Source organism: Aegilops tauschii, chromosome 5 (genome assembly GCF_002575655.3).
Source record: "Aegilops tauschii subsp. strangulata cultivar AL8/78 chromosome 5, Aet v6.0, whole genome shotgun sequence".
Classification (NCBI taxonomy): Eukaryota; Viridiplantae; Streptophyta; class Magnoliopsida; order Poales; family Poaceae; genus Aegilops; species Aegilops tauschii.
In genome coordinates, this window is record NC_053039.3 from 459,314,593 (window position 1) to 459,326,277 (window position 11,685).

Here is an 11,685-nt window from a genome sequence, read left to right on the forward strand (position 1 = left end):
CCGGAACACCGTATGTGGGTGCAGCAGGACCAGGCGATCCTCTCTGCCATCCAGGGTTCCCTCGGCAACGGGGTCACTGGCCTTTGTCTCTTCGCCGCCACCTCCATGGACGCCTGGACGACCCTGGAGCACGCCTTTGCCCAGGTCTCTACCTCCCGCTCGATGGCCCTTCGCAGCGAACTCGCCGACATCAAGAAGTTGGACTCCTCCGCTACGACCTACTTCAACAAGATGAAGGTGTTGGCGGGCACGCTCGCCTCTATTGGTCGGCCGCTTAGCGACGAGGAGTTCGCCGGCTTCGTCATCAAAGGCCTCGACGCCGACTACGACAATCTCGCCGAGGCCGTCCAGAACGCCAAGCCAGCGATGCCTCCTCACAAGCTCTACTCACGCCTCCTCTTCACCGAGCAACGCGTCGAGGCTCGTCGCTCCTCCGCCACCATCACCGCCCAGCCGGCGGCCTTCTGGGCCTCTCGTGGCCAGCGCCCACCTGCCCCATCACCTGGCAAGGCAGCCCCGCCCCCTGCATCGACCCTGGGTGGGGGCCCTAACACTAGTGGTGTGCCAGCTATGTGGTCGTGAACGCCATGTCGCCTCCAAGTGTCACCGCCGCTTTCAGAGGAGCTTCCTTGGCATCGGCAACGACGGCAAGGGCAACGAGCGCCAGTTTTCCATGGCAGACTTTGGTCCTCCCGCCGCCGCCCCGGCTGCCCACATCGCTGCCGCCCCGTCTGCCCACATCGCCGCCAAGGGCAAGGACCCGCGCGTCGAGCAGGGATACACACCATCCTACCCTGTTGATCCAGCCTGGTACATGGACACCGGCACCACGGATCACATGACGAATGAGCTCAACAAACTCTCCACCTACCAGCCCTACTACGGGCATGATCAGGTTCACACCGCTAATGGTGTAGGTATGCCCATCTCTCATATTGGCCAAGCATCTCTTTTAACTAGTCATCCCTCTAGGCAGCTCCATCTTCGTAATGTTTTACGGGTAGCCTCGGTAACTCGTAATCTTTTATCTGTCCCTAAGCTCACCCTTGATAATCATGTCCTATGTGAATTTCATCCTTTTAATCTTTTTGTTAAGGATCAAGCAACCTGAGACGTTCTGCTTAGTGGCCGGTTGAGCCAAGGCTTGTACCGTTTGGAGGATCCATCCGCCCCGTGCGTCTTCAGCGGTATTCGTGTGTCGCCTTCCCAGTGGCACTCTCGCTTTGGTCACCCTGCCACACCCATCGTTCGTCACATAATCCACCGTCATGAGCTGCCATTAGTGTCTAGCAATAAAGAGATGTCCATGTGTGATGCCTGTCAGCAAGGCAAGAGTCATCAGCTACCTTTTGTTTCATCTACTAGAGAAGTAAAGAACCCTCTTGAAATTGTGTTTTCTGATGTGTGGGGTCCGGCACAAACATCTGTTAGTGGTCACAACTATTATGTCAGTTTTGTTGATGCCTATAGTCGCTTCACTTGGCTTTATTTTCTTAAGCGCAAATCTGATGTGTTTGATATATTCATACAGTTTCAATTGCATGTTGAACGTCTACTCAAGCATAAAATTATCCATGTTCAATCAGATTGGGGGGTGGGAGAATATTGCAACCTCAACACCTTCTTTAATAAGCTTGGGATCTCTCATCGTTTATCATGCCCGCATACACATCAGCAAAATGGCGCTGTTGAGCGCAAACATCGCCATATAGTTGAGATCGGCCTCACACTTCTTGCTCATGCTTCTGTACCCTTTCGTTTTTGGAGTGATGCTTTTGCTACCGCGTGTTTTCTCATTAACAGATTACCTACGCGTGTTCTTAATATGAAAACTCCGATTGAGCTTCTCTTAGGTGAAACTCCTGACTATACCTTTTTTAAGGTGTTCGGGTGTGCCTGCTGGCCTAATTTTCGTCCTTATAATGACCGCAAACTTGAGTTTTGCTCCAAAAAGTGTGTGTTCTTATGGTATAGTTCTCTCCATAAAGGCTACAAGTGTCTCCATGTCCCAACCAATCGAGTCTACATATCTCGGGATGTTGTTTTTGATGAGACTGTCTTCCCCTTTTCTGCCATGCCTCAGTCATCCACCACAACACCTTCTATGCATTCATCTCCTCTTATGCCTGGCCAATTTGAAGATGTTGCATATTCGCCTGTGTTGTTACCTAATCATGGTGCAGGAATTGGACGTGGAGCTCGCCTGGAACTCCTCCCTGACGGACCCGCTACGTCGCCTGTGGAACACGTCGATCGGCCGGTGCATGCATCGCCTCCCGCCTTCGACCCCGCACCGGGCGCCCTGTCTCCAACCGCGCCTGGACCGGAGCCCATGCTGGCTACTGCGACCGGGCCAGAGCCTGCGACGGCCTCCTCTGAGCAGTCTCCGTCGCCACCTCTTCGCCCGGACTCCCCTCCATCGTCGCCCTCGCCATCCGCGCGGGCGTCCTTGGTGCCTACTTCGCCCGGGTCTGCAGCGGCTCACACGCCATCGGGGCCTACGTCGCCTGGCCTGCTGTCGCCTGATCCGCCGTCGCCCGGCCCGACGTCACCCGGTTCTTCTTCGCCGGAGTCCCCTGGACCAGCCTCACCTGCTCTGGACATCCCGCCGGCCCCGGTGTTTGCTCCCCCACGGCGTCCGCACACTCGCAGCCGCAGTGGCATTGTTCGTCCCAAGGAGCGCACCGATGGCACGGTCACCTATCTTGCTGCTTGCCTGGCTCATGCTGTGGATGATCCAACCGCCGAACCACGCAGTTATCAAGCCGCTATGAGTATTCCACACTGGAGGGCTGCTATGGAACAAGAATATCAGGCTCTTATGAAGAATAAGACCTGGACAATTGTTCCCCCTCCGTCTCGCATCAACATCATTGATTCGAAGTGGGTGTTCAAGGTGAAGAAACATGCAGATGGTTCCATTGAGCGCTACAAAGCGCGCCTCGTGGCTAAGGGCTTTAAACAACGTCAGGGCCTGGACTATGAGGATACATTCAGCCCAGTTGTCAAGCCTACCACTATTCGACTTCTTCTGTCTCTGGCAGTTTCTCGCGGATGGTCTCTCCGCCAGCTTGATGTGCAGAACGCTTTTCTTCATGGATTGCTTGAAGAAGAGGTTTACATGCGGCAGCCATCTGGATTTGTTGATCACACTCGGCCTCATCATCTCTGTCATCTGACGAAGGCCATATATGGACTGAAGCAGGCTCCCCGTGCCTGGCATGCTCGCCTGGCTTTAGCTCTACGCACTCATGGGTTCATTCCTTCGACGGCTGATACTTCACTGTTCTTGTTTCAGCGACCGAGTGTGACCATGTACCTCCTTGTGTATGTGGATGATATTGTCCTGGTGAGCTCATCTCCGACGGCTGCTGATGCTCTTGTGACTGCACTTGGTCGTGATTTTGCAGTTAAGGATTTGGGACAGCTTCATTTCTTCCTGGGTATTGAGGTCGCTCATCAGTCTCGTGGCAGTTTGGCTCTCACCCAGAAGAAGTACTCTCTTGATCTCTTGCGCCGTGCTGGTATGCTCAAGTGCAAGCCATCGCCTACGCCCATGTCCTCCACTGACACCCTTTCTGCTGCTGATGGTGCTCTTCTCTCTCCTGAGGATGCTACTGAGTACAGGAGTATTGTTGGTGGCCTGCAGTATCTGACGATCACGCGTCCTGATCTCTCCTTTGCGGTTAACAGGGTGTGCCAGTATCTTCATGCTCCCACTGATGTACACTGGTCTACTGTGAAGCGCATACTGCGTTATGTGCGTCTCACTGTCTCCTTTGGTCTTCACCTGCGCCCCAGTTCCTCCGGAGTTCTTTCTGCATTCTCTGATGCTGATTGGGCTGGGTGTCCAGATGACAGGCGATCCACAGGGGGACATGCTGTGTTCTTGGGTCCTAATCTGATCGCCTAGAGTGCACGCAAGCAAGCCACTGTTTCCCGCAGCAGCACAGAAGCTGAGTACAAGTCGGTTGCCAATGCAACTGCTGAACTTATATGGATTGAGTCCCTACTTCGAGAGCTAGGAGTTGCTCAGCCACATCCTTCGGTCCTTTGGTGTGACAACATCGGTGCTACGTTTCTGTCGTCAAATCCGGTGTTCCATGCACGGACTAAACACATTGATATTGACTATCATTTTGTGAGGGAACGTGTTGCGCAGAAGTTACTACAAGTCAGGTTTATCTCTTCAAAAGATCAACTTGCGGACATCTTCACCAAGCCTCTACCTTCTCCCATGTTTGAGGTCTGTAGGCGCAATCAACCTCCTAGATACTTCAGGAGTGAGTTGAGATTGAGGGATGGTGTTAGACTTCATATTGTAGCCCTATTGTGTAAACCATACCTTATTGGTATTGGACTTGTATGTCATCATTATATATACTCCTTTGAGGGTTGAGCCAGTTCCCTCAAAACCTACGTTTTACAGTCTTCATCGCCGCTGTCGGTGTAATTATCGACGAACCAGTGAGAATCATCGTCGGGGTTGGAGTCATCGTCCGCGACAATGTCAAGCCGCCCGTCGTCAGCCTCTTGTTGGCTGTAGCCATCGTCTTGAGCAGCATCAACGGCTTCTCCACCCTTCCCAGTTCCTCCTACCGATTTCCAAGGTCGTCCAACAAGATCTCGAGTCCAGCAATGAAAAATTCTAGCGGGCTCAGAGATGCATGCCTGTTTCAGGAGAGGATCGAGCATTAGAAAGGAGAAATACAGCCTGATCAACAAATAATGCTTCCATAGATCTGCATCGATCTGATGAAAAATTATTTGGCATAACTAGCAGGATCAAAATAAGAAGGGCGGGTGCAGATTTCAAAATACCTGCAGACCGTACAAGATTGCGCTCAGAGATGTTCTTTCGGGCGGGCATCCGTCGGCAAAGCTCGGGGACATACCTCGCCCTTGGCTGGCTAGCTCGGCGGCGGAACTTGAAAGGTAATGGAACCCTTGATCTACCAGACGGATCGTTTGCCGTCCTGATAGACCATTTATATGGGAGATTCACTACCGAGTCCTGCTCGGCCTGGGTGTCTATCTCTCTTTCCTTTTTTGTTCTGAGCGTAATATAATCAGATTTGCTATTTCACATCTAAGTCCAGAGTCGTTGGATCATATGTCTTTAATATTTGTGCAAAACCTGATGGTCTGGCCGGTGCGCTCGCTCGTTCAGCGTTGTCTCGCGCGTAGCTCATGTCCAGGTTGTTGCTCGTACGAGGTCGGCCCGTTGTCGTGTTTTTTTTTTTGGGTGATATTGGGCTGGCAGGCCGTTTTTGTCTATAGTCTAGTTACATTTCTCTCCAGCGCCTCACATCTAGTGTGCTTAGTTTTTTTGGCCATAGGCTGCGTTCTTCTATTTTTCTTTTCAAAAGTATGTGCAACGAGTCAATTCTAGTTCTTCTCATTTTTGTACACTTTCACTTGACTCTTAGTATTTGTTTTTTGTTTGTTTCCGTTTTATTTTATTTTATTTTTGTTTTGTATTTCATTATTTGCTTTCAATTATGAACTAGTTTTAAATTCGTGGTTTTTTTGTTTTTAATTTTTTTTCTCCTTTTCTCCCTTTTACCTTTTTCCTTTCTTTCTTTCTTTTTTGTTTAAAATTCATGAACTTGTTTTCGCTCTGTCATATGTTCGCTTTGAATGTCGTGCAAATCTTGATCACGGGTTATTTTTGTCACGCGCGCTATATGTCGCGTCGTGTGATTGGTGTCTACTTGTCGACATGTTTGTGCATGCTTCTTTTGTTGGGCCGTTTTCGCCATGCGGTCTGGGGTCTCGTTTTGGATTGGTTTGGTAATTCTCATCTAAATGAGAGTTAACAATGTTTCATCTAACTCATATATTGTTAGATACACATGTTTCTGGGTCGTGCTCGTTATCGTTGCGTCGTGTTTTCTATTTGTCCCTCGTGAAGCAATGAAGGCCTGATATAATATTCTTTTTAGTGGGCCGTTATTATGTTTTGTGTATTGGTTTTTCTCTGTGGGCTTAGTTTTTTCTAGGGCCATGTGGCTTTTTATTCCCTCTTCTGTTTTTTTGTTTTGATCATGTAGCTAGATTTTTTGTTTCAGATTTGCTAAATCCAATCTAGATGAATTTTTAGCTCATATATGTCTATAACTGTCCGATTTGTTTGCCTTAATGTTCGTACAAACCAAAACATGCGCGTCCATGTGAGCTCGCCATTTTTTTGTCGCGCGTCCTCTTGTCTTGTTTATTTTGTGTCATCATGTTCTCGCGTTTCTTTCCACGTGGGCCCATATATGTCATCACTAGATCGTTGATGGCGCGCGTTGCCGTGCCCGTCTATTTTAATGTAAAATAGTAAGAATTTGTATAAATATGCGAACATGATAGCTAAGTTGATCATGTGGAGATTTTAAGATAAAATACAACTGTTGGAAAACTGTGAGTATTTCAAATACGCCGCTTGATGTAGATCGCAACCCATGGTACATATTTTCAAAGCAAATAGGTCTAAAATACAGAAAGTCGACATGCTAGTGAGGGAGGGAGGGAGAGAGACGGAGGGAGGGAGAGACAGAGAGGGAGAGAGAGAGAGAGATTTATCAATAAACTGCTATGCTGAATTGGATATGTTTCCTGGAAGTGTGGTGAAACCCTTTGCAGCTCCTCTTGTTGTTGTTTGCAGCAACGACCATCAGGCCAGCTATTCATATCTATTAGCTCTTTGATATGGGGTGCTCTTTCCATGACATCGTCCACGCCTTCCTAAGAAAAATAATGCAGATTACAGTGGGGTTAGTCGAGAAAACAAAAAAGAAGTCATATAGCAGCGAAGTGAATCCAAGAACACAAATGTGAACTGCTAATGTATAAATTCTTCAAATTTAGGGTACACTGAAAGCTGAATCTTAAAATCAGATATGCTTATTTCTGCAGGTAAGGTAAATATCTAGAAACTATAACATCTTGCCCTATAGATGAAAAAGCTATATAAAGACATTCATGCCTTTCAACATAATTATTCTACAAATCTTAAAGCAAACGTATTGAGCAAACTGCCTTTATTTAGATCAAGAAATTTATCTCACAGTTAACATCATGTAATATACTTTATGTATCTGATTCTTTTTGCGGCAACGTACTGCGGAAAAAGGCATGGCCAGCATGACACAGACTTGGACGACACTACGACAGCATGCCAGGGACACCAGTTCAACCTATCGTGCAAAGTTGACAAGTCACAGTGGCCGCTGTTGTGTGTGGTGGAGGTCGCAGAGAGGCGCCACCATTTGAGGTCGAGGTCGGGGAAGCAGGACGCTTGCATGACCAGGAGGAAGAAAGCAGACTTCACCGTGTTCTAGGCTTGTAGCTCTATGGATACTGCTAACATCTGAAAACTATACATGTTTAGTTCTTGATATTAAAAAAGCATTAGTTTATTTATTACTTTGCAACAACACCACAAAAGTTCTAAGCTTCAGGATACTGTTCAAGTGCAGCTTCTCAGTTTAGTTTTATAGAGTGAATTTGCTCCATGCAGGGATGTGCTCCTCTAGCTAACATGCATTATAAGATGGTTCTATTAGTATATCTGATCAAATGGCCAGAGCCAATGAACTTGACACCTAGTCAAATTCTGCTCTACCACATCATCTCTCCAGTTACTACATATATTTGCCTATGGTCATTTTTCAGTAATGATTTCTTTGCTCCGATATTATTAAGAGTTTCCAAAATGCAACGTCAAAGATTGCTTCTAATTGATTGGCGTTTGATTCAAGAAGCTGCTCGTTTGGACAACTGCATGGTTTATGATGAGGATAATGACAACTTTGGTTTCAAGACCCTGAAGAAGTGTTACCTCTTGAAGTTTGGTGAGAATGCTGTCCAAACTCCAAATCACATGATAGCATTCTGTTAGGCCACCAGGATGCGATCAGATTGATATTCTAAATCATGACATTATGTTAGCACTGGTTTACTCAAATATTTGTATGACATTATACATCAGTGTCATTCCTTCCTCGAATATGGGTCCTGATTTATGCCCTGCCTATATCGAGAACTGTAATCTGAACCTTCAGAATTTTCCATATGGTTGTTCCATGGGTGTTACCTTGTTTCCGAAAACTCGTATGAGATTAGAATGCAATTATGATCTTAGGATTCTGTAACTAATATTTACAACTATATTCGCCGTATTACCCTCCTAAGAACAAGTACCAGTACTCTATACTGTAAATCAAGGAAGTTCTTCGTAACTTTCAAGTACTCTCTATTGTAAATCAAGAAAGGTCTTTGTAACTTCCATGTATCAAGCCACCATATATTTACAGAAATTCCGACCATTCTACCGGAACAAAGGACGGGCGCCGCAATGCAAGCCATCATGTACGCTCACCGTTGTGTGCCACTGACCCGCGAGTGCCGCGTAAATTGAGTTTTTGAACCTCATATTTGTCACCAAACATTCAATAATCATTTATTCTCCATGGGAATTGTACAAACATTGGATATGTCATTTTATCAGATAGGAACAAATTAAGAGTGTACAACACTTATGTTTGTGCATATCGATCTACCATCCTAAACAACCTCATGCATATATACAATAATAATCGGCAGTAGCTTGTCATGATTAATTACGAACAAATAAGCATGGAAAATAAGCAATCATATGAACACACTGGATATGGACAAAATATATGACATTCCACGTAGCTAACCTGCCAGCAGCCATTGGGATCCCAGTTTTCAGAATTTAGGAACAAAAATAAACAGAGAAACACCGAGAGAAATTTGGTAAACAAGCCAGAACCAGTCCCGAGCACTTGGGCGTCAATAACTGTAGCAAATTAAGAGCAGAAATCAGCATTAGCAGGAGCCCTATTAGAGCACAAATATTGGGTACGAAGGGACTGTAGTGGCGAAGGGAAACATGCAGCAAAGTTGAAGATGAAGGGACAAACTACTGGAGAAGCACAGCTCCTGGATGTTACTGCGTCACTGCCGGATGAAGAAGGGGGAGAACCTGGGTTTCGACACACTGCATATGTAGGTAACTCGCCAATATCACATTCTGCGCAATCCCATAGCCCTGTAAATATATCAAAAACAACACACATAAACAGGGGAGGCATTCACTCACACCTTTCAAACCTGGGGGAGCATGGCAAACTTTGAAGAATACACGAACGATGTGAGGCGATGGGTGAGCGCCAGGCCAGGGTAGGCGGGGCGGCCCCACCTGTCCGTACCTTCATGGAGCTATGGATTAAGCAGACAAACATGGACTTTGCTCGTTTATTAGTACAGGCAGAAGATGTCGAGGCTTCGTCTCCCTCTACGACAGAATGGTTACGTTTTTCGCCCATTGTAATACTACTTTTCTAATTCACCTGTTCCACACAGGAGCATGATATGAATACCAGAGGAACATATTATTTAAGCGATTTGCGGCGTAGTAGTAAAATTGATAGCAGAAGATGAAAGGATAATGTACGGAGTAATTACCTGTCCAAAAGCCATTTGAGAGATGATGAACGGCTGATCACAAGAATGGACAGTAGGAAAGCTGCAGAATCTGGCCAAATCAATTGACGCATAGCATATGAACATCACCTGCACATACATTTTTTTGGCAGAGGGTATGAGTATCTTTTCTGTGAGACGATTTGAGGACATGGCAATTGTTTGATGCAATTTAAAGGTAAAATACCTGAGCATATCGCCGAAGAAGATGTAGATGCTAGAGCGTGTTGTGCATACAAAGCCAGGGAGGGAACCATTATATAGTACCACTGCGCACAAGAAAGGTTTGCAAATTTACCAGCCATGAACGAATGAATAATATGCTATGATTGCTAGCTTCAAGGAGAGAGGAGCAGTTTCCAGCAGAGGAGGGCCATGATCGCAAGCTTGAAGGAGGGCAGAGCAGTTTCAAGCAGGCCAAGAGTTTGCGGGCGCCCACCGTCGCGCCGGCCCCAAACCGTGCCAGCGCCGGCCCCACCTCCGGTCGCAGGGATCGACCGGATGGACTCGATCCATCCCTCAACCCGTCTTCAATTTGATGGAACCAGGATCGACCGCACCGGCTGCTCCTCTCCTCCGGTCGCTGGATTGGGCGGGTGGACCTCGATCGGGATCAGGATTGGGCGAGCTTCGATCGGGATCGGGAGGGCGACTGGATGCGGTCTCGTGGGGACTGGATCGGGTGGGCTTCGGGAGCGGATGGACCTGGTAGTTCGTAGGCCTCACTCCTTCGATGGGCTGCCAGCTCGCTAAGGCCCAATACACGAGAGGGCTCTGTTTCGGCCTGTGGAGCAGCAGCCCACAGGACAGCCGGGCCAAATTTCGCACAGTGCGGCGTAGATCGCTTCTCAGACAAGATCCGACGGCCAGAAATGCTTAGATCGCGAGAACGGACGGCTGAAAACGCAAATCGCTGTGAGAGCTCGCTTTAGGTGCGGTTATACTGTCCTTAATTTGGGGGTTCGACGATGCAGCTTATCCTCATCTTCTCACTGACGACCTTTGATCCCTATATTTGTCTGTGATTTATTTTTCATCCCAGTTATAGGTCCACCCTTGACATGCAACTCGCCTGTAGTTTGTTTCATCCTAGTTGCAAGTCAAACCTTGACTCGCAACTGGGCTTGTAGTTTCGTAGTTGTCTCAGGTACAAGTCCACCCTCAACTCGCAACTAGACTCATAGTTTTTCCAATTGCAAGCGCTTTATCTTCTTCCTTGCTTTTCGCTATTTGTTTTTTGCGTATCGGGTTGTTGGCCTAGGCATGTTTGGCTTCGCTTTTGTCCCCTTGACTCGCCAATTGGGGCTTGACCATTTTCTGTGCAAGTTGCAAGTCCACCCTCGACTCGCAACTGGAACCCGATATTTTTGTCCCACTTGCAAGTTCACCCTCGACTCGCAACTAGGGTCCGATCATTTTTTGTCGCGGTTGCAAGTACATCCTTGACTCGCAACTGGGACCTGACATTTTTTTGTCCCACTTGCAAGCCCACCATCGACTCGCAAATATGGCTTGACCCTTTTTCCTAGTTGCAAGTCCATTGTCGACTCGCAACTGGGACTTGACATTTTTTGTCCCAGTTGCGAGTTCACCGCTGACTCGCAACTGGGGCTCAACCTTTTTTCCTAGTTGCAAGCCCGTTATCGACTCGCAAGTAGGGGCCGACCTTTTTTTTCGTCCCAGTTGCAACCCCCTCGACTCGTAACTAGGACCTGACTTTTTTTGTCCGAGCTGCAAGTCCACCCTCAACTCGCAACTAGGGGTCCGACTTTTTTTGTCCAAGTTGCAAGTCCATCCTCGAGTCGCAGCTGGTCCCGACATTTTTTTTCGGTTGCAATTTCACTGTTGACTCACAACTGGGGCCCGACATTTTTTTCCTCCTAATTACAAGTCCACCCTCAACTCGGAACCGAGGTTCGACCCTTTTTTGTCCCAGTTGGAAGTCCACCCTCGATTCAGGGCCTAACCTTTTTTGTCCTAGTTCCAGGTCCACTCTCGACTCACAAATAGAGCGAGACTTTTTCTTGTCCAAGTTGCAAGTCGACCCTCGACTCGCAACTCGGGCCCAACCTGTTTTGTCCAAGTTGCAAGTCCACCCTTGACTTGCAACTGGGGGCAAACATTTTTTGTTCGAGTTGCAAGTCCACCCTCAATTTGCAACTAGGGTCCAACCTTTTCTGTCCGAGT

At 47.6% G+C, this 11,685-nt stretch overlaps 1 long non-coding RNA gene across 3 annotated transcripts; it reads right to left on the minus strand.

Annotated features, from left to right (window-relative positions):
* Window positions 1-5,665: 5,665 nt before the first annotated feature.
* LOC120965285 (uncharacterized) lies at window positions 5,666-10,290 on the minus strand. 3 transcript variants are annotated; one of them, XR_005757934.3, is made up of 6 exons: window positions 9,686-10,290; window positions 9,481-9,588; window positions 9,225-9,365; window positions 8,694-9,064; window positions 7,829-7,916; window positions 5,666-7,357 (listed from the first exon to the last, which is right to left on the minus strand). It is a non-coding gene; the product is annotated as an uncharacterized lncRNA (long non-coding RNA). The 3 variants fall into 3 exon arrangements; XR_006664529.2 differs by having other exon boundaries at window positions 5,666-7,916; window positions 9,686-10,286; XR_005757933.3 differs by lacking the exon at window positions 7,829-7,916 and having other exon boundaries at window positions 5,666-6,732; window positions 9,686-10,282.
* Window positions 10,291-11,685: the final 1,395 nt, after the last annotated feature.